Source organism: Cebidichthys violaceus, unplaced genomic scaffold (assembly GCF_023349555.1).
Source record: "Cebidichthys violaceus isolate CVI_PGR_0920_01 unplaced genomic scaffold, fCebVio1.0.p SCAF_138, whole genome shotgun sequence".
Lineage (NCBI taxonomy): Eukaryota > Metazoa > Chordata > Actinopteri > Perciformes > Stichaeidae > Cebidichthys > Cebidichthys violaceus.
The window spans coordinates 92,191-117,002 of record NW_027176305.1 but is presented as its reverse complement, the minus strand read 5'-3'; positions in this window follow the sequence as shown (position 1 = coordinate 117,002).

Sequence of the window (24,812 nt, the reverse complement as noted above, 5' to 3'; positions counted from 1 at the left end):
GTCAGGTTTGAGTCAACATAGTTCTGAAATGTAAATATAACCTGAAATGTTGATATATTTCAGTATTATATTCAAATACTGTACACTCTCATCATTGTATTACACCTGTTAACAATATGTCAGTGAAGCTGATATCTGCCATCATTACAAACAGTTGACACTCTAATCATACTATAGAAATTCTCATTACAAAGAAATGATAGCCTGATAGCAAGGGTATCCTTTGAAGCCACGAATCTCTGTTTAAAACTCTATTAGACAGAGATCAATATGTGACAGCATTAAGAATTCCTCACACTGGTCTGACATTTATTTTGGGATGGCCAGTGCTTCAACATGAATATAGAATAGTCAGGTGAGGCCATAAGATCTTTCAACTTTTCACATCGTCACCTCTCATTTAAACCAATACCTCTGCAGTTAGTTTTTGTCTTGTTTTATATTCTTATAACTGAATCACACTTGGGTCAGACACCCAACTTATGACAGATGTTTTATAGGGTTATGGCTTTAACACAACATGTGTTAATGTAGTCCTTGTCGCAGACAAACAAAAAAAAAAAGTCCTGCATGCCTTTCTACACTCTCACACATTGTGTATGCATCTGAAAGCTAATTTAATCGAAACATATACAATGTACAAAACAGCAACAGGGACATGACACTGCGTGAATAGATTAATTTAAGAATGTGTGCCATTCCTTTTTGAAAGACAGACAAACACATAATTACATGTGATACAGGGTATATGTGAACTATGAATGTTGGTTATTCAAAATTAATCATAGAATTGTCATTACTACCTTTCTCTGTATTTCTATAGTAACCAGAGGCAGCTCGATACCACCCAATCAACCTGAATCCACAGCAAACTATTCCTGATCTTTTGCTGTTGCAAACACAGAGGCTCAGAGGCATACATATTGGGCCGTGTGCACACAGACCAAAACATACATTAATTTGATGAAAAAAAACAAACAGAGAAGAATAGATTCAAAGCATTCTAGCCCATTTAGTTGTTTACCCATGGTCAAACAAGGCACAATGAGTGCTATCATAATACACACTTTGTAAAAAGTAGAAACATGTATTTATATATCTTTAAATATTGCTAATTTCCATGCTTGACAGGAGAATGAAGATGGGCATGACCTCCTATTTATAGTCTGCCAGCTTCAGATGCACATTAAATACTCCAAACTAAGGACAAAAACGTACAAAAAAAGGTTAATGTGAATATTTTTTAAATGCTAAAGTTTGACACCAACTGATTCTTAACAGTTCAGGAAGATTTTTTGTTTTGATAGATTCTATGATTTGTGTACAATATCACTGTATTTGTGACTTGGGCACAATAGCAAGTTGTGCTAATACAGTACTCTCATTTCAACAGGCCCAGCAGCAAGCTGAGAGACCAAGATACCTTAATTCATTAAAGATAATAGTACTCAAAACAATTAATTGGTCCTCTCCACAACAATGTCTTTGCATTTAATTTCACACAAGTATTTATGCTACATGAATTCATTAAATGAATAATTTATAAACACTTAAAAGGACATTATTCTTAGAGGACATTTATTGTAAATGATGTGAAATTTTAATTTAATGGACAATAAGCAATAGCAAACCTTATGGCTGTCCCGGGGGAGAATTAATTTAGTAAATGTGACCACACGCTTTATTGTCTGCTTTCAACAAACACATGAATTAAAAGAAGTCTTCAATACATCATCCAGACACGCTTATGCTTCATAGTGTTTTTTATGAAGGTGCCTTATCTCTTGAGTACATTAAAAGAAGTGTTGCCACACATATTCAGTAATGGGATCCCATGCAGTCTTGCAAATTAATTAATTAATTAAAACACTGAATGAGCTTACAACTGGAAGCAACATTTATCTTTATTAAAAAAAAAAAGATATACCTAAGAGACACATTATCCGGTTGCATCCAGCTTTATTAAATTGCGATGAGTCGCTGAGCAATGACCAAAAGAATGTCTGAGCCTCAGGTTTGCGGTTGTATTTCACAAGGTTGTACTGTATCTGTAGATGGGTTCTTGGCTCTATTAGTTTTAACATCATATATATTCAAACTTAATTAGTTCAATCACCTGTTAAGTTGAGTTCACATTAGAATCATCATGTGAGGCACGAACACGTGTATGTTTTTGTGTAGCTTTGCACTGCTGACCAAATTCATTTCCTTAAGGGGTGATGAAGTTATACCTGAACTTGAACCTGATAATGGAGTACTGCTTGAAAACAACACACTGTTTGAAAAGCAGCAAAGAAAATACATGTCAGTCAATGGCAATTGGACAGCCAAACCCCGAGCAGTACAGTGAGTAATGGATTTTTTACAGATTAAGGAGTGTACAGGCCATGTAACCCTGTTGATCGATGAGTTTGGATTTGGTGCTGTCTTGGGAACAGGCATGAATGGAGGAAAACACTGTGCATCCGCCTGTACTGTTAGGGTCCTGTAGAGCAGGTGATCAGTCTTCCTTACAGAGGCAGTCTAAGTCAGTCTGAACTTTCTGCCTTCAGGCTCCCAATAGACAGCCCCTCCATGCTAAGATGCAGGTAAATTCATTCCAACTGCGTAGGTCTGCAGAACTGCCACACCTGCTGGCTCATAGTAAAATATTTATGACTGTAGTGAGCTGCCCAACACAGGACATTGTTTGACCAACTCAAAGAGCACTCACTACAGAAGTTTCTTCTCAGAGTGTCTTTCTTGAAGGTGGCCTCATTGAAGCATGTTGTGGTTCTGTAATGATGTATTTGACAGTAACAATATACCAGCAAATGCAAACTTTATCATGATGTGTTCAACTACAAAAACAATCTGTATTGGCCGATATGGCTCATCAACGATCAACAATCTGAATTGACGGAAAAGAAACATGATCGGGCATCAATAATCGTGCTACCTTTATTTTCTCCTGATCCGAACCGTGATTTTAAACTGTGATCCATTGCGCCTCTACCCAGAACTGATGATGACCACTTTTCAACTAGTGTTTTAAGACTGAAGAACATCCACATCTAAATAAGCTGCCTTCATCCATCAGATGGGGCGATGCTAACCGTGATCAATCTGGTCATATTTTCACTGTCAGTAAAACTGTGTTCAGTTCAACTATGCCTCTGCAGTAATGGCGGCGTCACTAGAAGGCACTACACATCAATCAGCCATCGGATTAGTCCATAGACAGTGAATAATGGAGGGAGGGTATTACCGCAGGCATGGTGACTTTACTAAGGTAAGTGCATAGTTTGGTTCATAGCATTCAAGAAAATTATATTCCTTTGGACAGAATACAAAAGTCCAATGAGCCTACAGAGTCAGCCATTAATTAAATACAAGAGGATCAATTCCAAAAAGTGTTTCCTAATGACATCATCAATTTGAGTCCTTAGTGCACAATGGCCACATCACAGGGTGCATCACTGGACACGTTATAAAGACAGATAAAGTTGTCAGGGTAAAGTAACTGGGATCTGCTAATCGAGGGAGAAAATGCCATAAAACCTTTTTTCAAGAACGTTGATGAGCTTGCCTGTGTGTGGAGTTACCTAGAAAACAACTGGGTAAACGTGTTTGTTAATGAATATGGGTGTTTTAACAGCTCTGATTTTGGAATCAAAAAATGATAATCCTGTTTCCAAAAGAAACATCTCTAGAGGAAATTATGATGTATCCATGGATAATGTGTTGAGAAGGTATACAGTAAGCTAGATACCCCATAAAAAGATTATTTTATGTATTTAACAAATACATGTGCAAAATGATGAATTCTCCTGCAACATTTTTACAAGTCTTGCTGCTAATACAGCTGGTTCCAGTGGTTAATTCTTAGTCTTCCAGGAGTCAATTTCAATGATTCCCACAGTAAAATTGGTCCAAATTGTCTCCAGAAATTTGGGTCTCATGCATCGCTAATCTGCTCAGCTTCATCTGTGGGTGGCAACAGGTGCAGAGCTCAAAGTAATGAATATGCAAATCAACAATGAATGTGAAAGAACTACAGCTGAGGGGCAAAGGACAACCCGTAGCAAAAACATTAGAAAAATATAGCTTACAGCGTTGTACATGTTCATCTTTAGCCTTATGGACTGCAGATAGTAGTTGACTGTCAGAATCCCAGTCTGAAAACCCGTCAACACAACATTTACACAACAAAGGCAATAGTAGATTAACAGAATTCCCAACCTGCTGTAAAAAGACGAGAAGACGTTTAAGTAAAATTTGAAGTTTTCAAGAGAAATTAAAGTAAAAGACCATAAAGAATAACTGAGTCTGAGTCGTACTCTGGAGCACTGGGGTTTGCCTAATTTTACATGTAGTATGGAATTTGTGCAGCTAACAAATGCCGCTGTTACATTGAATTTGCTAGCAGTTAAAGCTTTTCTGTTGATGCTTTTCTAAAGTCCGGACATTACATTTACGTTCACACGGTGTCATCATCACCTAGTCTGCAAGATGATTACTATGTGGTTTATTACAACATCAGCTGAATTTCAGAGTATTGTTTGTACTCTTTTCCAAAGGAAGTATAGTAGTAGGCTTTGTAGGGTACTACCCAAAGAGGATGTAAACAAAGATCCTCATAAAATGTAGCTTATTATTGAAATATATTTGTGTCATTGTAATTTAATGAATTCAATTGCAGACGTGTTTTAAATCAAAAATTAAAATGTTCTACTACGTAGTTTTATCAGGATTCCGCATGAATGTCTTTGTGTAGTGTTTCAGAACTTTAGGGGCTATTCATTATATTTCAAAAGGGGCATAACAGTAGTGGAATTACATGCACAATTTAACTAGATGCTCCTTAACTTTGTACATTTTAGATCTGAGGTAGAATATTGTAGAAACACACACACACACACACACACACACACACACACACACACACACAGTGCGATGTCTTTCATTCATGAAGATTTTAGTTCCAGATTTAAGTGTTATGCCATCCCCATCATCTTATTGCTGTACAGAGAATGCACAACAGAGGTATTTTCCGTGCAGTTCAGGTTCAGAGCCACATCTTACTTTGACAGCAAAGTTGCTCTCTGAAAGAAAAGTATGTAAGAAAGACAATTCAGTGGATGCACTTAAAGCATCCTCTTGATTACAGCAACAATTCAAGAGAGAGTCTATTCCTGAGCTTGCGCTCTCTCTCAGTCTGTACAGTAGACGTCTCTTAAGAGGACACAAACAGATCTGTATACTGATGCTGGACGGTTGTTGAGACGGGCGGGGGGGGGGGGGGGGGGGGGTGACACAAGAGGGCTGCGAAGGGGAGCAGGGGGAGGAGGGTGGCATCCGCGTCCAAACAAATACCTCTTTAGAATTCTACACAGCACTCCGCTGCAGCGTGTTTGGTTTCCAGGCAGCACTGCATTATTAATGCACCCATCTACCCCGACTCCCACCCCCAGAGCACAGAGAGTAGGGTGGGGACAGATAGAGGAGGAGAGAAAGCATGTTGGGGTGGGGTTAAAAGAAAGAGAACAAAGTTATATCTAAGGCTGCTAATCAGCACATGCTCCTGTTTGATTTGAAAATGTACTGAATTAGAGAGTTCAAGGTTTTATACATTTGTTGGAGAGTATGTGTATTGCACAGCCCACAAAATAATGACTGTAATTTAATGACTTGGAGGATAAGGTTGCTCTCTCTCAACAAATCCCTTAAAAAGACCAAAGACATGTGCTCCCTACATGAATCTTTAAAAAACAGGTCACAAATGTACAGTTTTCTACTTAAGTTTAAGTTATTTCCTAAAACCGCTAGACCCTGTAGTTTTTCACACACAACACATGTCTCTAATGCAACACTGTGGCTCATTTATGTGCTTTTAATTTTACATCTTGAGAAATATGCTGACTCAATTTTTTGCCAAGAGTTAGATGAGAAGATTTATACCAATCTCATGTGTGTGGAACTGAAGCCAGGAGGTGATTAGCTAAGCTTAGCCCCGCTCTCTCTTGACCGCACATTTTCCAATGTTGCACCACAGCCAACAGTTAGCGACGGTACCGACACATCAGTGGGCTGAATGGAGATGATATGCAGGTGGTTGTGGAAGACAGGCAATTGAATAAAACTATATATAAACCATCGCCATCTTTTTGAGCTAAGCTGCCTGTGAGATCACAGAGATCAACATCTGGATGCACAAGCTATCCACTACAATACATCACATCAATACAGCATTATAGAAAGGCCATTCAAAATCATATCGTTGTGATTTCTAAATTCCTTAATACTACACAAGCCAACTACCATTGCCTCGTGTGTTTGCTATTGACATCTTGTCACGTTGTGCAGAACTGGTTGAGTTGCGCCTATATGCAGAAAACAACAACACAGAGGCTTTGTATTCGGAACCAAGGCGGCAAATTCTATTACTCCTTTCAGCCTTGACAAAGGCAGCGTAGACCAGATCCACTCTATCCGTTCTTACCTTTCACAATAAAAGCCCAAGTCATATCATATTTGCAGGTGGGTATTTTGCATGTTTTTATTTTTAATTTTGTCACTCCTCTGGTGTGTAAAGGCTTTTATTATTTGCATTTGGTAAAAACAAAGTATTTTTAAAGTGTTCATTTAAGTGATGGTAATGTCATAGTACTGACAGCAATACCAAAACTTTTATACAGGGAAAAATATTTCAAGAAATCTCATTCTAATTAGAATTAGGTTCAGGCATTGAAATAAAATGGCTGAATTTAAGGGGTTGTTTTACAGCCTAGCAATATTATTCTGGCACAGTGCAACCCTAAGATTATTATCTGATGATATCAGACTTCATAAAAACAGATAACTGTTTAAACTCCTGGCCAGATTGCCTAAGATGGAGTCCTTACCATGATAAACAGTCTCTCTCTCTGTCTTTCTCTCTGTGTCTAATTAACAAACCAAGACATGTTTTGAATGCCAGAAACAGTGAGTGAGTCAGTGAGAGAGAGAGGGAGAGAGAGAGAGAGAGAGAGAGAGAGAGAGCAAAAGAGAGAGAGAGAGAGAGAGAGAGATAAAGATTCCAATTTCCCCAGTCACTGACATCATAAGGTACACATTGAGTCTCTTCACAGATTGGCATCGAGCACGCCTTGATGCTGCAGCAGCCAGTGGGAAAATGTTAAGAGTTAACCTTTGGTAGCCCAAATGCGGCTATGCTTTTGAAGCTAGCACATTTTGCTCAGCTCTTTTAATTCCACCTTTTCTAGGGACTTCATTTCCTATTCAAGGTAATGAGGTTGGATGAATGAATTCTTGCAGAGTCCAAACTATGTCCCCCTTGTGACCTCCTGTCTGTAAATGAAATAGTCAGCAGAGCAGCGAGCAGGAGGTCATTGTGGTATACAGCCTCGGCACACTGCTCTGCAGGGAGCATTCAGGGAGATTCTCCCCTCCATCATCTCTAAATGGAACTCTGCAACCTTTATTTTGTTTTCTCTAACCGGTTTTAGAATCCAGCTCAATTTGTTCTTATTTTTCTTGGCAATGAAATTCTGAGGCAATCCACCAAGGATGTCAATACCCATTATCTTTTGTCTTTTATTCCGTATGAGCAAACAAAAGAAAAGAAGGTGCAGCAGCGTTGAGCTCAGAGACTGACTGTTGTCTGGTGTCTCTGATGCGCAACTCGACCAATCAAGCTGTTAAGCCTGCACTGTTTCCCTCCAGTAGAATTGAAAGCTGTGAACACAGGACAGCAGCAGCAGTGAGTGGTTGTGTGACATCACCATGTCAAAGCAGTCGGCCTGGATTTGCCTCAGGGGAATTTACAGGGTCGTTGATCCTCCAGAAACACTGACTTCCAAACCCACTACAGCCAGCAGTGATGTCATTTGTGGATTTCAACAAGATGATTGGCAAAGGGGTTTCAAGTAAAATATGATCATCTAGAGTTGCCCCCTCTTAGTCAATTAGTCAACTGATCGGCCATTTTGGTCTAAGTTTACCAGGGACGTGCGGTCATCATGACAAGTAAAAAAAAAATAATGCTAAAATAAAATAAATATGAATATTTCTCTACTGATCTGTGCTTTAATTTCTGTATGATTCCAATCATTTCAAGCATTTTTATAATCAAAATCGCTGAATTAGCGCACGTCCTGTTCAAACAGAGGAGACACGTGAGGTGAGGCAGCGACGAGCTGTGCCTCACCTCAGATTGTGAATCCCTCACAAACTGGGTTGAGCGCGTGCCTTTTGATTTCTCATTGTTTGTCACCACTGTAATATTTGTAGACACTTTTATGCTTGTTCTGTCATTTGTTCTTCTACACTTCTCTTCTTATATTTTGCTTTGACCACAAAAATTTAAGATTATATATCTAAGCTTAAAAATGTCTCAAAAAACAAGGAATATGAACAAATCAACAGCAATTCAACGTTGGACAGGTGAGGTAACCTTTTATGTGTTTGTTGTTCTCTTTATACATCCGTGGTTGTTACACAGATTATCGCGGAATCTCACAATGTTCGCGGGTGGTGCACGCGAGCGCTCTGCTTCTGAAACGCCCCCGGCGGGGCAGATTGGCAGGGCAGGTCGGCGCACACGCTCCCGGTGGAATCAAATATGTATCTTACCTATGTGTGTGTAAATAATGCTGTTATGAAAAACAACCAGTAGTCAATGTGTAAGCTGCCAATTGAATGGTGATTTAAGCTACTCTATTGGGTTCATATATTTGTAAATCTGACGTATGTAGTGTCAGTGCCTCACCAGCCACGAACCTCACCGCACGTCACTGAAGTTAACCAAGATATCTTTTGTTTAGTCATTTTTTTAATGCTTTTTTCATGCTGAATGACTTACTTCCAAGAAACTTGTGAGCACATCTCTGGTAAACATTAAAACAATATTTAAAGCGGCACTTTTGTGACTACATATATATGTCGATTAAATCAACTAATCAATTAGTTGACAAATTGCCATGAATGTTAGTCAATTGCAGTCATCATTATTAGTGCCTTGTAAAGAGGCAGTAAAATAGTATCTACATTCTCAGTGAGCTGTCAAACATTCAGAAAATTTGGCACAACATTGTTTCTTGTAACTTTTTGTTGACTAATGCACTGCCTGTTGTGAGTGTCGATGTACTGTGGTTTCATGTGACAAATGACATAATTTCTCCAACTTTGCAATGCAGAGGCTGCACCTCAGCTAATGAATACACCAGTTTAACTACAGTGACACCAAGTCCTCATGGTGCACGAGAAGAGAATCAAATTAGATAGAGATTGTGTGTGTGTTGACAGATAAGAGTGGGAGGGGAAAAAAGTTGAAGTATAATCTATTTTAGAAACATAATTGCTTTTCTTTATTTCATTTGGTACCTTTTCATAAATAATCATAATAATAATACATGCTTTTATGATTAGCATACAGTGATAAGGACAATCCACAATCAGTCTTAGTTGACATTTTATTACAAACCATGCATATCAATCTGAATTGTCTCACTCAGCATGAACCTGGCATTGGTCCAAATGACTCGTAACAAACCTGAGCAGAAAACTACCGATTGCTTAATATGCATTCAGTTTAGTTTTGGAAATAGATGATCTTACAAAGATTTAATTTTAGTTTGCACTTTAATGTCACCATAACTACACATTGCAATAAAAATAGTTATTTGTTCCTTAGTAAAGTTACCTTGCAAATTAATAAGGTGAGATACAGACAGATAAATTGGTGCATAAGCAGACTGACACATGCAGTTCAAAGGGAACTTCCCTGCAGTGACATTTAATGCTCCCATTCATGTGGCTTAGAAATAGGGCCACTTTTTCTTTTAACTGTCTCTGCTGCTGTTTTATACCATCCATTCCTCTTCTTCTTCTTCAAATAAAATGATAATAGTTCCCCCAATGGCAATCCTGTGTTTATAGTGAGGGGGAGCAACAATGTAATGAGCAAGATTTGTTTTATTGCTTCCGCATGCTTTCCATCCTCCCTATTTTGTCATCTCACTGTGCTCGAGTGTCTTTGTGTTTGTCCTTCACCTTGACAGGAACATTGCTGTAAACCTGTTTCTTTGAAAAACTGTCTGGTAAAATTTCAAGTCTTGTGCAAACAAAGCAAGCAATTCCAGGAACTGCCTTGCTGTGTTTGCTGCCCACAGCTCACTTTGTTATTGTCTTTTCTTTTTTTTTTAAGATTTGGCAGTCCACTCCCATTAATATTTTTTGCTTGACCGATTGAAGAGCAGTGAAAGTCACTCAGGGAATTGAGACTTGGATAGAAGTCTTGGATATGGAGTTACACAAAAGGTTGAAGTCATTGACCTTTTCAACGTAGTTAGGAATGCTTCTGAGCAGGGATCCCCCATGAATTCCTTTTTTTATTTTGTTGAGGGGGTTTTTTTAGGACAAGGTTGTGGAAAAAGTTAATGATTATCAATCTTACAGATATGCTTGAAAATGACTTGCCTACCTGACCAGAGTTTTGCATTTTAACAGTACGTCCCCAAAGTTGGACCGTTGGACTGGACTATATGGACCATGCCCAAACTGGTTAAATATGACAATGACTTTATGTCTCTTTGGGGGACCTAATTTCTAAATGGTACATGGCTTTGTATGGAGTTCCCCAGGGTTCAACTGTTGGTCCTAATTAAATAAAATATGAAATTAATATAATAATTATGAATGTGATGTATAATTAAAATACTATTTAGTCATAATTGTGTGGCTTAGATATGTATTGGCCTTTTTTATATAATTATGGTATAGATGGTATAAAGACATCTGAAGTAGTAGTATCTGTATCATTCTTTACTTTTAATAAAGTTTGTCTTTATTAAAAGTAAATAATTAATCATTTGAATCATGGCAACCACAAGAAAACAGAAAATGGGGTCACTGTTCGATAGGTGAGGCTGAGACAGAAATGCACTTCTTCCTACAAAAAAACAAAATAAGGAACATTTACTTTCAGAAGTTCAACTCTGTAATTTAAGATTTCAAAGACTTAAATGACCTCTCAAAATTAAAGGAGAAGGAGTCAAGGCATATCTTACTGCCCAATATGTATCAACATGCCACAACCTGAGGGACAGTGATGGACCAAAACACACACAACACATTTTAAAGTGACAGCTGTGACTACCTTATTTTCAAATACTGAAAGTCCCTGTTCAAATCTATTGCTTACAAGCTCAAAGAGCCAGTGTGTAGGATGTGGTGGCATCTAGCCGTGAGATTGCAGATTGCAAGCATGTAGTGTGCCAAGCGTGTCGGGCAACTATGGTGGCTGACGCAAAAAACCTGAAAACCTGAATGGCCGTATCTAGAGCCAGTGTTTGGTTATAGAAACATAGTGGACTCTGTTAAGGGCACGCGTTCCATATGTAGATATGAAGGGATCATTCGACAGTAATGAAAACACAACAACTCTCAATTTCAGGTGATTATACACAAAAAACATAGTCGTTAATATCATATTCCATTTCTGCCAACAGATCACCCTAAATGCTACACACAGTTCCGTTAAAACATAGTTATGATATCAATTCAAACTGGGAGATTGTGACCCCGAAATTCACGTGACCCCATCTGCTGGAGAGAAAAAGTATCACTCTGTTTGAGTTGTGGGGACTACGCTCAGTCCATTCTGTTTGCAGTAGTGTTACAGAGTGGAAGTTCTTCCCTTACAAATTATTTTTAATGAGTACTACCAGCTTGCAGAGAGCACACAAACCAGACAACAGACAATTTGAATGTGGGCTCGCCATCAGGTAACTTTCTAAATTAGTTCCTTAACGACAGCTGATACAACCTGCCGCAGGCGATATTCGCAGTTTTAAGTGGTGAAAGGGACAGTCAGTGGCTGCTAAAAATGCTAAGGTCTTACCTAAATGTTTAGCTTACTGCTCTTTGCCAACAAGAAAGAGAGGAAATACAACAATTTGTTCGCAACGTGTTTCGCGTTGGTAAACTCATTGAGTCACCACCCATGAAGGCCCAAACTATTTTTCACATTTACCCACTCATATTTTTACCCGTATATACAGTGAAATGTTTGCACTGTATAGCCCAACTGTAGTAAAGGAGAGCAGCGTTGCAATAGCAGGTTGAGGTAACAAAATAAACAATATAAATCAGGAGAGATAGAATCCTTTTTTTCAACTAATTAAAATATGCCTTGACCGGCCCCAACACTAATCCCGGCTCGGGACATCACCGCTTAAAACTCAGTTCAAATAACACACTGCATCATTGAGTTAAACTTACTCTGTGCCCTCATCTCACTTGAGACAGTGTAAAATGCTATTTAGCATGGCAAGAGCTCTACTGAAGCTCAGGACTAGCAGAGACTAGCAGCTGGGAATTTAAAATGGATATTTCTGTTTTTAGGTTAAGCTACATGTATCCTGCAGCCTGCCTTTTGGCAGCAGCACAGTGATCGTGTCTGTTTGAGGGTGATTTGAGAATTGCTAAAATACATTGTTCGGCACAATGCACAGAGGAGTGGAGTTTGTTTTTTTTGCTTTTTAGAATGGTGGAAATGAAACATGAAAATGCATTTAAGCAACAGTACAAATGCCCTGTAAATTAAATTTAACAGTTTATACTGTAAATACTATATTACTCTGACCTATTGATATTCTGTAGTATTGTTTTTGAACAGCAGCTAAGCAATGTAGTTTATAGATACAAAGTGCCATGTGATTTTAGGTAATTTTATTTGTGTTTATCCAGCTTTGAATGTTAATTTTATTAAAAACAAAAGACAGTCAAGCTCTGTGTTTCCATTTAGGCCAAAGGTAAGAATAGCCTCACAATACAAGGTAAAGGTCTGTTTTGTTGAGGAATATGATGTTGAATCTCAGAACACAAAATGCAGGAAAAGCCCTCTGTTGCAGTTATTTGAGTAGGTTTCAGCATCACACAGGTCATTGTTGTTAGGTTAGCTTCAATGAGGGCTTCTCTCGGGGTGTGTGACCTGAACAGACTGTGTTCAGGGAGGCAGGAAATGTGAGTCATGCTGGCAGTGTGTGTATATAAACACCTTTACCCCCAAGTCATAGTGAGATGTCACCTTTACCTTCAAAGCCACATGGACCAACTCTTGTACAGTGTAACATAATGTTAAAGACAGGGTTGTATTTTCTTTGTAAAACATTCTTAAGCCATCTCAGATTTATTCCATGTTTTCAATCATTTTTTATTTAGGTATAAAGTATTAAAGGGCAGAGGTGGAAAGTAACAAAGTTAATTTATTCAAGCACTGTATGCAAGTACATACCCATTTTGTTTGGCCTATTACTTTCACTTGTCTATTTCAGATGGAAATATCTTACTCATTTATGGCATTTATTTATGTCTTTTGTTAGTACTTTGGCAGATAGTGGTTTTATATTCAAAACATATGATAATCTAATATGATGCATTGCTGTATTTCAAACTGACCATCTGGTCACTTGCAACATTAAAATACTGCAAAATTAAAAAAAACAACTATAACTCTGAGAGGTACTTTACCTTTGACACTAAAGTAACCTTTATCTTTACTTCATAAGAAGAATTTAAATACTTTTCCACAACTGGGCATCTTGTGCTGAATATGTATACCTATATGTATTCTCCGTGCACATTCCAACTTACTCATTCTCTGTTCAGTCCACCTCTTAATCAACCTCAGCCCCGAGATCAATAGCCTGCGAAGGACAATCCAATCAACCACTCATAATAACAAACAAATTAAAATATAATCCATTTATCCATCACCTTTAATAAGCATATTTAATTTCCAATGTGATTCTCCAGCATCCTGACTTTCCATAATGAGAATGCCTCTTTCAAGGGCAACGTGGCATAGTTGCCGACTGCACAAACCAAAATCCCCAAATAAGGGATGCACCGTTCCTCCTCATTATGAACTCAGATGCATAGCGTTGACCTATGACAGAACCAGCCTCATTTAGATGCTAAGCATTATTCCACCTTCTAGGGAGTGAGTCCGTTGACCATGCTAGGGCAAACACTGCTATCTGAGCATTGATGTACTACTTAGTGCGTGCATCCCAAATGGCCCTTAAATTTTGTATGTTCAGGAAAAAAAATGTTGCTCCCTCCACTGAGCAAACTGGAAAAAAGGATGATGTTTCACCCTATAGAATGAGCCGAAACCACAACCTTTTCAAATGCATTAGGTGAACTGCTAAAGATCACCTTGAAGACATTCAAAAGCAGTGATGAATGGGCCATTATTGATGGTTCGGCAAAACTGACAGCAGTGGAGATAAATATGGCTTAAAGCCTGCCAAATGCTGTCATTACCACTTGGCTCTCAACTTGTCAGTTAACTGTATGAATTTATGCTGTTTAGGCAGGCATTATAAAACAATTTCCATGCCATTAGACCTACAAATTCAGGACTCATTTTATAGCAATATAATAAACATCACCCTCTTTTGACCGGTATATCACTTACCAGTCACTTACTTAGAGTAGTTACCACACACTACACAGTGAATGCATCACTTCAGGATACAGAAACATTTTCAGAAAAGCCATAAAGCTTCGATAATAATGCTATAAGTGAAAAAGTGAATTATAGTACATACAATCCATCCACTATACCTAGATCCCTAAAGGTCAGCACTGTTGAGTGTTTCGAAATTGATTAACTCAACCTGAGATGGTTCTGTTTGAGGACTGTGCCCACAGTTTCTATTCCGAGATGAAATGATTGTTAATGGATTGATTTTTTTTTGTATTATTAATTGAAGTCATTTTTTAAGCAACAATGCTTAAAACACTTTGATTCTGTTAAATGTGCTGCTTTTCTTTGTCTTTTTTAACAATTCTTTGGGGGTTTCTTACTGTTGGTCGGACTAAATAAGCAATTTCAACACACCAGTTGTGGCTGCAGGATATTGTGACAGATGTTTACTATTTTCTGACATATTATATAATATACTATACATTTTCTAGTTCGGAAAATTAAAACAAAATTAGAACAAATTAGGAAAAAAAATATAAATGCAAATAAATGTAACGGGGATTTTTTTTCTAATAAACTAGACATTTGAAAAATGAATTGATATGGGGTTTTACTTTGTGAAATTAATCTGTATATTAATGAAGATGACAAGTATTCTTTTTGACATGAAGTGATGTGTCAGATAACACTCTAGTTTTAAGTATTATTTAGAATAACATCTTTAAGATAGGCTTGACAATGTGTCACCAAACATAAAGCTGCTCCGACTGAAGTCGCACTCCAACCGTAGTAGCTACTTGAAGTTAGCAGTCTCGGTCTCCAACCTCTTTCTCTCTCTCACACACACACGCACACACTGTTATGCAGAAGGGGTTACAAATCTGACATCTCACTGCACTCTGGCATCAAAGCCCTTTGTATGCGAGCCGACACCTGGTCCCTCTCTCCTTGCCAAAAAGGCCTAGCGAGAGGGCTCAGATGCCTGGAAGAGCTGGGTGAAATTACACCACTCACCTCCTGCTGAACACACCCCATACACAGGCTATTGGAAGTCCAGGCAAGGACAGACTTTGCTGCCCTAAGTTGCCCCCCTGAATCCTACCCTACACCCCTACCGGCAAAGACACACACCCATAAAGACACACACTGCACTCTACACATTCCAGCTGATTCATGCATGTTGGAGCAATTGCCAGGCATAACACACTACACTGCTGTGATAGCATGGTGTATCCAATGGTGCTAAATTAACGTCATGAAGGTCAAAGAGAGAGAATAATCAGTTTTGGATATGGACTAGTTTTTTTGCCACCTAAGGGGGTTCTGGCTGAACATTTTATGCCTTGATGAACCAAGTAATACTCCACACACAACCCTTGATCCTATCCTTAGGCTGTGTATGTAACTCAGCAAATGATTGCTACTGTTTTGATTTATTTTTCTGTCATGTTTACAAGAAAACTAAGCCATTTTCTAGCCACACTGTATCTTAAGACAGGAACCAGTCTTACATTTTGTAACATTAGGCAGCGTAATGCTTTGTACAAACATCAAACACAATGTTAGGCTGTCACAAGGCCTCACCTCCCCTTCTATCTTTGATGTTGCAGGGGGGCTGCCGCCTGAGACATTGCCCAAGACCTTTCAAGACTTCACTGCTCTCAGCTGCAAAGCAAAGACTACATGACCAGTAACTAAACCTCATGAGATCTTTTGCTAAGACTTTATTTTCAGGCAACTGCACCAGCAACCTTTCAGTAATTCCCCACCTGCAACTGCCTAACAGGCACAGCACGTCATGTCTGTGAAGATCTGCAGTTACAATAATAGGTATACACTTAAGACCACTAGTCCACAGAGACTCCCACAATTTTAGAAATTAATTTAAAGATTAATTCTCTGCATCATGGTTGATGGCTTGAATGTCGATAACGCAGACTTACTGTAAAAATGAACATATTTCCATTCATCCCACTGCCACTACTAAAATTAAACTTTAATTTAAGTTCTCTCAGTAGATCTAGAGGCTTGCTGGAAGGACGGACCCTGAATCAGGTCATCCTTCCTTTGATCTTCAGATTTTCTCTTTATTCAGGTGTTACTTTTTATTTCTTGCACGTTGTATAAAAGCTTCCAACACATATTTCTCTATATTTAACTATTTACAATAGGTACCAGAAAAACTTCAACTACGTAATACCTTTTGGCAGGTCAACTGCAGAGCATATGACTCATTGCTACAGATTTGCTGAAGGGTTCTTATGCAAAAATGGGGGTGGAAGATAAGCTGCAAATGCTAGTAATCACACACGTGTATACTGCGTGTTATACAAAACTCATATGTCCATTTGAAACCAATACATCTTGGTGGTAACTCTGGGGGTTGAACAGAGAATTTGTGTGCATGATGCCTGCTGCCATTTATAGCTCAACAGCTGGCTGATGGGCAACCGCGGAGCTACATCCCTGGAGCTGCTGCTACTGCAGCTGATAAATAGCCACAGCAGTCACTATCTGCCAACCTACCTCCTCTTCACTACATATAATTCCAGTTTACAGTTCTCCCATGGCATTTCTTTGCCAGAGATGTTGTGTTCTGTTCCAGACAATGCTATATATGATCAGTGAGGCTGTGTGTGTGTGTGTGTGTGTGTGTGTGTGTGTGTTCACCATGTGTCGGAGGAAGGGGCCATGCACCGTCTTGTATTTGATATAAAGCTATAGACATATTAGTTCAAAGCAAATGCTAATGGTATTAATTGTCAATCAAAGGGCAAAACACACCATTGGTTTTTGAAATAATATAAACTGACAAGAAAAACACAGTTTCTCTGTACCTGCTGCCTCCTCTGTACTCCACAGAACTTCAGGTGACATTTTCCCTTAGGTGTCAAGACGGCTGCCATGGCAAAGCCCACTGGAGTCTGTATCTGGTTGTGCGAGCTGGAATCAATTGGATTTTTGCTGCGGTTGTTAGCCACCTCTGGCGTTAGTTTGCCCACAGGCATGGCTATGCATCCTCAGCTGTAAGGTTCGGCACTGGGCCCTCTCCATGAAGCAGAATGGTGGAGCACAATGTTAATCTCTTCTCTCTGCTGAGTCCCAGCTGTGGCCCTGCATCCCCACTGGGCCATTTAATGTGGAGCGGAGGCAGCATGGACCTCTGCAATCACCACAGCCATGGGTACAAACACAGCCACAGTTACACATCATTCAAAAATGACGTCTGCTCTTGCTCTAATGAATCCAAGTTTATTGTGAAGTATGACATGTATGGTTAAGTAGCTGTAGAACTTCGTAGACATGGTTTGCAGAAAACGTTTTTAGCCTCCTCTCCATACAGATGAAATTATCTAAAGGACTGTTTGTCTACAAGCTCTGATTTGTTTTTCAGTTATTTTGAAGTACTTAGATTTCTATGCTTTTCTTTTTCTCTTTCTTGTGTAGAAATAGTGAAGGTGTCATTAATATTTACAGCACACTTCCTCCTGAATTCATTCAGTTTTCGTCCCACGGTCTGTAGATGCTACTGCAAATCTTGTAATGGCCTTCAGTCTGACACATATTCTGTTTTTTTCAAATCCATTCATTATTTTTTCAGTTCTATAACACTGAGTTAAGGATTTTGAATATATATATATATATATATATATATATATATATATATATATATATATATATATATATATATATATATATATATATATATATATATAAATATGACTTCTGCTTCCCACTATCACTGCATAACCTACAGCAAGATAAATACAAGTTTGGTCCAGATGACATAACAAGAAAAAAAGAACTTGGAAGTAATTTAAAAGTAGCAAGATAAATTAAAGATGACAAAACTTGACGACAGAAATTAAATAATTGGATCTTTCATTGATCATTGTGTGTGTACTCTGTTTGTCCTCTCACAGGGAGGTCAGAGCTGAGAGTCATGTACGAACTGGCAGGGATTCTGCATTTTTGCTCACAGACACTTCAGCAAAAGGGATGCTTGCCAACAGAATGGTTTGAACCTTTGTCCTTCGTTTGAATAATTGCCTCCCTATTCACCACGCCACCCTTCTGCTCCAAAGAAAGGTTCCCAGCAGGCAGCTGAGAAGAGAGATTGAGTATCGTTTATTCCATACCTTGTGGTTCTGATATATTTCTTCACTGTAAATCAACCACCTGTTGGGATATAATAAAATAATACATAACAATGAAATTCAAGTCCTGCATTTGATAAACTTTATTCTTCTAAAAATGAACGCATACAATATTGAGTTCAGCATGCAGCTACACTTCATCCAATGAATTTATACGTAGGAGACCTGAGGAAAATTGCTCATTGTTATCTTTAGTAATCCATAAGGTATCTGAGCTACAGCATAGCATGGTCTGAGGCTTGGTTGCTAATCGTAAATTCACAGAGATCTACTTAGAGAAAGGCAAATATCAACAAGTCCTGCACTGGCTTCTCTATTTTCTCATTAGGCAGATAGATGGAAGATAGCTAGCAGTGGGAGAGGTGGAGGCAAGAACAGATTAGTCTCCCTTCACAAACAACCACATATCCTTGACTTTTAATTAAAAATGCCATCGCAATTAGACACGGTAGTTTAAAGGACTGCCGAAATAAAAAAGAGTTCAGGCAGTGCTATAAAGGCAATCCGGAGCAGTTCCAAGAGAATAAAGCTTTTCACTTTTCTCATTGTGAATGTTTTTTTATTTATTTTTTTAAACGGAAACTTAAATCGGCTTATAGGTTTTTCGCAAAAGCACTGCAGTAGAAGCAAAAGAGGAGCCAGAGAGGAGAAAATAGAACTCAAAGTCATCACAGTGGTTACAAAGGACGTTGGAGATTGAGGTCAGGAAGGGAGGAAAACTATTCTGTCGGCACAATAAATGAGAACAATTAATCAACAGTTAATGTGAATCACACCATTTATCCATCTAAACAATCTGGTTTCACCAAGTCACATTACTGAAGTAATAAATCTGTGCAACTCTGACATTTGAAATTCTTTAGAGAAGGGCAACAGCCTGTAGCAGCCAACATAGTCGTTGGTAAAACATGAGCAACAGCAGGGCTCTAAGTGACGCATACTGTACTCAACCAAACACATGAAAGTCCTGAAATAGCACTAGCATGTATTGTGAAAACAGAAACTAGGTCTACTAGTATGGCCTACTTAGGCTTATTTTCCAGTTGCTTTGCCTTATTTAATAGTACTATTAATAAAACAGCTCAACACTGATTGCCCAAAATGAGAGTTATTTCACAGGAAAAGAATCCAAGCTTGTGATATTACCTCACATTTATTGATAAAAAAGCTATTTTCTACTGTGATTATGTATGATTTAGCAGGTTGTTGTTGCCCCACTGTCAACCACCAAATAGTGTATGTTTCATTGTGGTTTTATCAGCTTTTCTTGCAAACTTTTCCATCTTTGTCTTAATTGTTTTGTATATTATTGTTTTTAAAATGTTCCTTTTTTCAGTATATCGTTCTATTACATTAAGCACTTCCTTGTATTACTCTCTGTTGATGTGTTTTACCTGCATGTGAACAAATAGGAACACAGCTCCACTCTTATCCAGGCTTTTCTACTTTTTGCAATAGTATAACAAATCGGTCTTGGTGATTTAGTATTCCCCTGGGTAATTGGTTTTCTGGAGAGGTGACCATGTGGAGATGAAAAACAATCAGCAAAGCTCTTAACAGATGCTGTAATTACCTGAGCAGACTCGCACAAATGCTTGTGCACACCAGAGTAGTAGACGTACCCTCTGTGATCTACCACTTGCAGAGAAGGAAGGGCAGAATCCACTTGAGGGCGTCATCTTGACGGGCAATGTAATGCATCTAGCCATACTGTGGAGCCATAGCAGACAAAAGGAGTGGAATTGACTGTAATGCCTGTAAATACGATTTAATATAAAACCAATAAGAAAAAGTTGATTAAAAATCAATAGAAACCATTGGGAATATAAACTACATTGTATAGAATCTTTTGGCCATACACCTTTTTGTGAGTCAGTCTGTTAGTTGGTCAGACGGTCCACCATTTCCACCGTAATATATCTCAACAATTATTAGGTAGATTGCTAAGAAATTTGGTTCAGCCATTCTTAGTAACCTATACGGTGCACATATAGACTTTACTTGGGTGGGCCACACAGGTATGTTACGGCTGCTGTATATTTGGCAACCTATTTCATCATTTTTTTATTCTATATGTAGATTGATGCAAATAATGAGGAATCAGCTGTACACCATCAGCAACATGTGCTGAGCTTGGCAAAACATGCATATATGCGTGCGAGTGAGTCGCACTTTGGAGAGCATAACGGAGATGGCATTCTTCATAGCTTAAGAGATGCTTTTCCGTTGTAAAGCTTATAGTGACCTAGAGTTGCCTTTTGGGAAAGTGTAAGTTATAAGCAAGCATGTGCTTTTCTAGTAGTTTCCTATTTATGAATGGTACTCTTACCTAAAATTAAACCTGTACAATACAAAAGCCCAATGATATCTTCAAAAAGGTTATAATGTCCAGTTTTTGTTGAAACTGTTAAGAGGTACTTGATTACATTTTATGATAATTTTGGAGGCCTAACTTTGTGGTGCTGTTGAGTTGTAATGCATTCTACTGAATAAAGTCTTTCTTAGAATTTGTCCACCATGTTTATATCAATGAGGGTAGATCAATAATAGCAACATAAAAAACATAATATGTGAAACGTTATGTTTCGAACGATTATGAACATCAACCAAAATTGTGGGCCAAAATGAAGGTCTGGCTTGTGTACACACACACTAGTTTACATTACTGTAAGCTAGTGTGTGATATTCTGATAAATGTATGTGAACGCAAAGGTATCAACTCTGGACAACAGCAATTTGTTATAATGTCCTAAATTAGCACTCATACCAGAAATATTTTAAGTCTCTCCATCCTTTGTTTTCAAATTGCTGAGGAATAAATTCTCTCGCTGCTCAGCTTGATCTGCCCGTGGGGATTAATCACTTTGTACAGCAATGTCGATGATTAAAGGCTAAATTGCTTAAAGTGTTTCGAAGAAAGGACAGGAGAACATTAGAGGTAGGTGTTAATGTTTGAAGGATGTGAGGTTAATGTGGTGCCATGCTGAGAGAACTTGTTCCTTCCCTTCAGCCGATTCTGCACTCTTGAATTCCTATGCTCCGAATGACCTATGTTACTAGTCAGGCACACATTATTATGGCTACCTGGTGGTAGCAGTGCCTCATCTACTCCAACCACCAACGGCAAGCCACAACATGAGGTGTCTTGAGACAAAGACGACCATAGAAATAACTGCAAGTCGGAATTCTAAGTAGGGGGTTCTCTCGAATATTTTGAAAAAGGTAAGCCAGATTTGGTTCTTATTATGAGAAGATGCAACACTGTTTTACTTACTTACTATATTAGGTATTTTCCAAGTGGGTTCCATGTTCTTCCTGCTCTACTGATGAGTATATCAGTGCAATTTAAGTACAACAGGACAATTGGGACTTTTTAACCAACTAAGCTTTGTTATGACTGCATTAAGCACTCATGAGACATGGACAAAAAAATGAATAGAAGAGATATACATTACTTTCGGTTTGTATTTTGATCATCAACTTAGACATGTTTTTTTGTAAATAATGTATCCCCTGCTCACATACAATATTGTATATATACAATATATAATCCTAGGATAAAACAAAGTTAGCTCTATATAAAACACCCAAAGCCCTTTAATAGCAACACAAAAGGCACCCTAAAGACTTTCAAATATTCAAACACCAAAAAAGGTGTTTTTTTTACAATTTTCACTTGGTTGTTATTCTACTTTGTGTAAACTATGGGACTCAAGAGGGGTTTATAAATTAAATATATTAACCAAAAGGTTACCCCAGGTGTGGCCCTATGGTGGTGTTTACTGGCACAGATTTGTAATGGGGATTTGTGAATCTACAGAGCAATTTTGATCATGATCAAATCAAGCAATACGGAGAAACATCAGTGTTTGGCACAAAGGGTCCAGGCTGGCACAGAATTTGACAGCAATAGCTTTCATCCCAAAAGAGATGGAAGACAGCTTTTCTCTTAGAACACATGGCTTACAGCTTTATCCATCAAGCCTGTTTCAAAGTGACGTTGGATGAGTCAGTCCCACTTAATGATGGCGCTCCTTGGACTAGTCTTAACTACACTAACCACTTGCTCAAATACCTGGTCATTTTTTTCCCGTGGAAGAACTCATGTTATGGTTGCAGATGGTGTTAAAAATCTGTTTCCAACAATCATGAGACTCAATTACTGGTTAGTAATGCTACCAGTGCATCTAAGCAGTGGAATATCCATTTCTATATGTCAACGCTATCTTGCTACATCTCTAATAGTTACCTTCTCTTTTTGATAATCCTCACACATACGTAATCTATATAATATTATAAACATAATAAAGAGTATGCCAGACCTCATACTGCAAATTCTTCTGCTGCTATACATGCTTTTAATTGTGATCTAATTACACTATATATCAAAATAAAGTGTGTTTCCCCTTCAACAACATACAAATTGTACTACAATTACCTTTGCACTTGACTCCCAGTATGTGGATATTCTGTATGTTCATTGGTCAGGGTTTTGCTGCCAACACCCTGAAGATGCAAGATGCTGTTTAACAGAGCACTTTATAATGTATTACCCAGGACTGTTATTGCACTTGCCACTGTGGATATACTTTACATTGCACGTACTGTACTGAGGCACAAACAAATATCAGCTAGACCTCTCCCTGCTCAGCTGTAAGAAACTGTCAGAAGTTGAGGTGCTAGTGTTCCACATCCTTTAATCACTGGCACATCATGGTGACAGAACCCTGTGTAGTTTAATAAAGCCCCAGAAACAAATACATCCTTCTCTAAACTATCTTTCTCACATAGTGTCTGCAAGCAGGGCTTAGGAGAACTGGTTATTACCATCTCATTGAAGAGAGACCCCTCAACAGCTTGTAAAGTTCCTTGGCATCATGTCTCTACTTCACTGTATGCTGACAGCTCAACCATCAAAACTAGACACTTTCTTTGGAGGCTGTTTCAATTATTCACTCTTTCCTTTGAGTGTCACCACCTCTGCCTATTTTTTGTTGTTGTTACTTTCTTCGTCTCTTTCTGCCTGAGATGGGCAGGTACCACACTCCGGGTAAAGCCTACAGTCAGAGAAAGAGGAAAATGGAGGACGAGAGAGCGGTACATAGGTTCACAGAAAAAGGCCCTTAAACAAATCTTATCACAGCAGAGAGCCCAAATGAGATACCTAACCAAAGGGAATAATTATCTTTCGAATGAAGCTAATCTAAAGCTATCAAATAAAAACAGACTTAACTGTGAGTGTAAGGAAATGCAATTATTCAAATGGGATAGAAATGCAAATGTGTGGTCTTATGTGGAGGAATCAAGGAGCCAGGAGCTAACGTCCTCCAAGAATCAGACTCCCTACTGGCTCATAATTTTCTGTAATGGATGTCAATGTCCCTGTGGACAAGTGTGCCATTTTTTAGGGCCGGTAGAATTGTGAGGAGTCAGCTGGCTCCTAATCAAGGATAATGTGTCTAATTGTGTTCATAAATTCCCCCATGCAGTAAAAATAGGTTTTCATTAAATGTAAATCTAATAATAATAATAAATGGCAGCATATTAGATTCATGAAATGTTTACAAAATCTAATGTTTCAAGTAGTTTATTTCTGGGAGTACATTTTTATTCCAGACTCTGAAATCAGGTCAGCTTACTTTGTTTTTGCTGTCAGCTTTGTTCGCATGCAAACATTGTATAATGGGTGAGACACCAGCAAATAACCAACATGATGAAACCATTAAATTACTGCACAGCATCTGGCTAAAGAGGCTGTCTAGGCTCTGTGCATCACATGGCCAGAGCTTGACACAAATATAAAAAAGCTTTTATCAAGACACCTAAACAGATAAAAAGCTGCAAGTCTTTTGTACTTTTTAAAGAATTATCAATTGAAGGGCTTTTCACCCTACTGTAATAGTGAAAAATGAGAGATAGATTTTAACATTGCAACACTGCAACACATTTATTTTGTCAGAGATGACACATAGATAGACAAGCATTCACATTACCACATAGTTAGATCGTAAATGGACGCCCAGAGAGACCGATTCATGTGTGGTATTTCTGAAGCATCTTCTTCAGGATACTGTGGACGCTGGTCACAAATATTCCATTTCCCTCTTTAGTGAAGTGCACTCCATCTTCCACAAATATTTTCCTGTTGTATCTCAGGTGGGAATGTTCAATCACTTCAC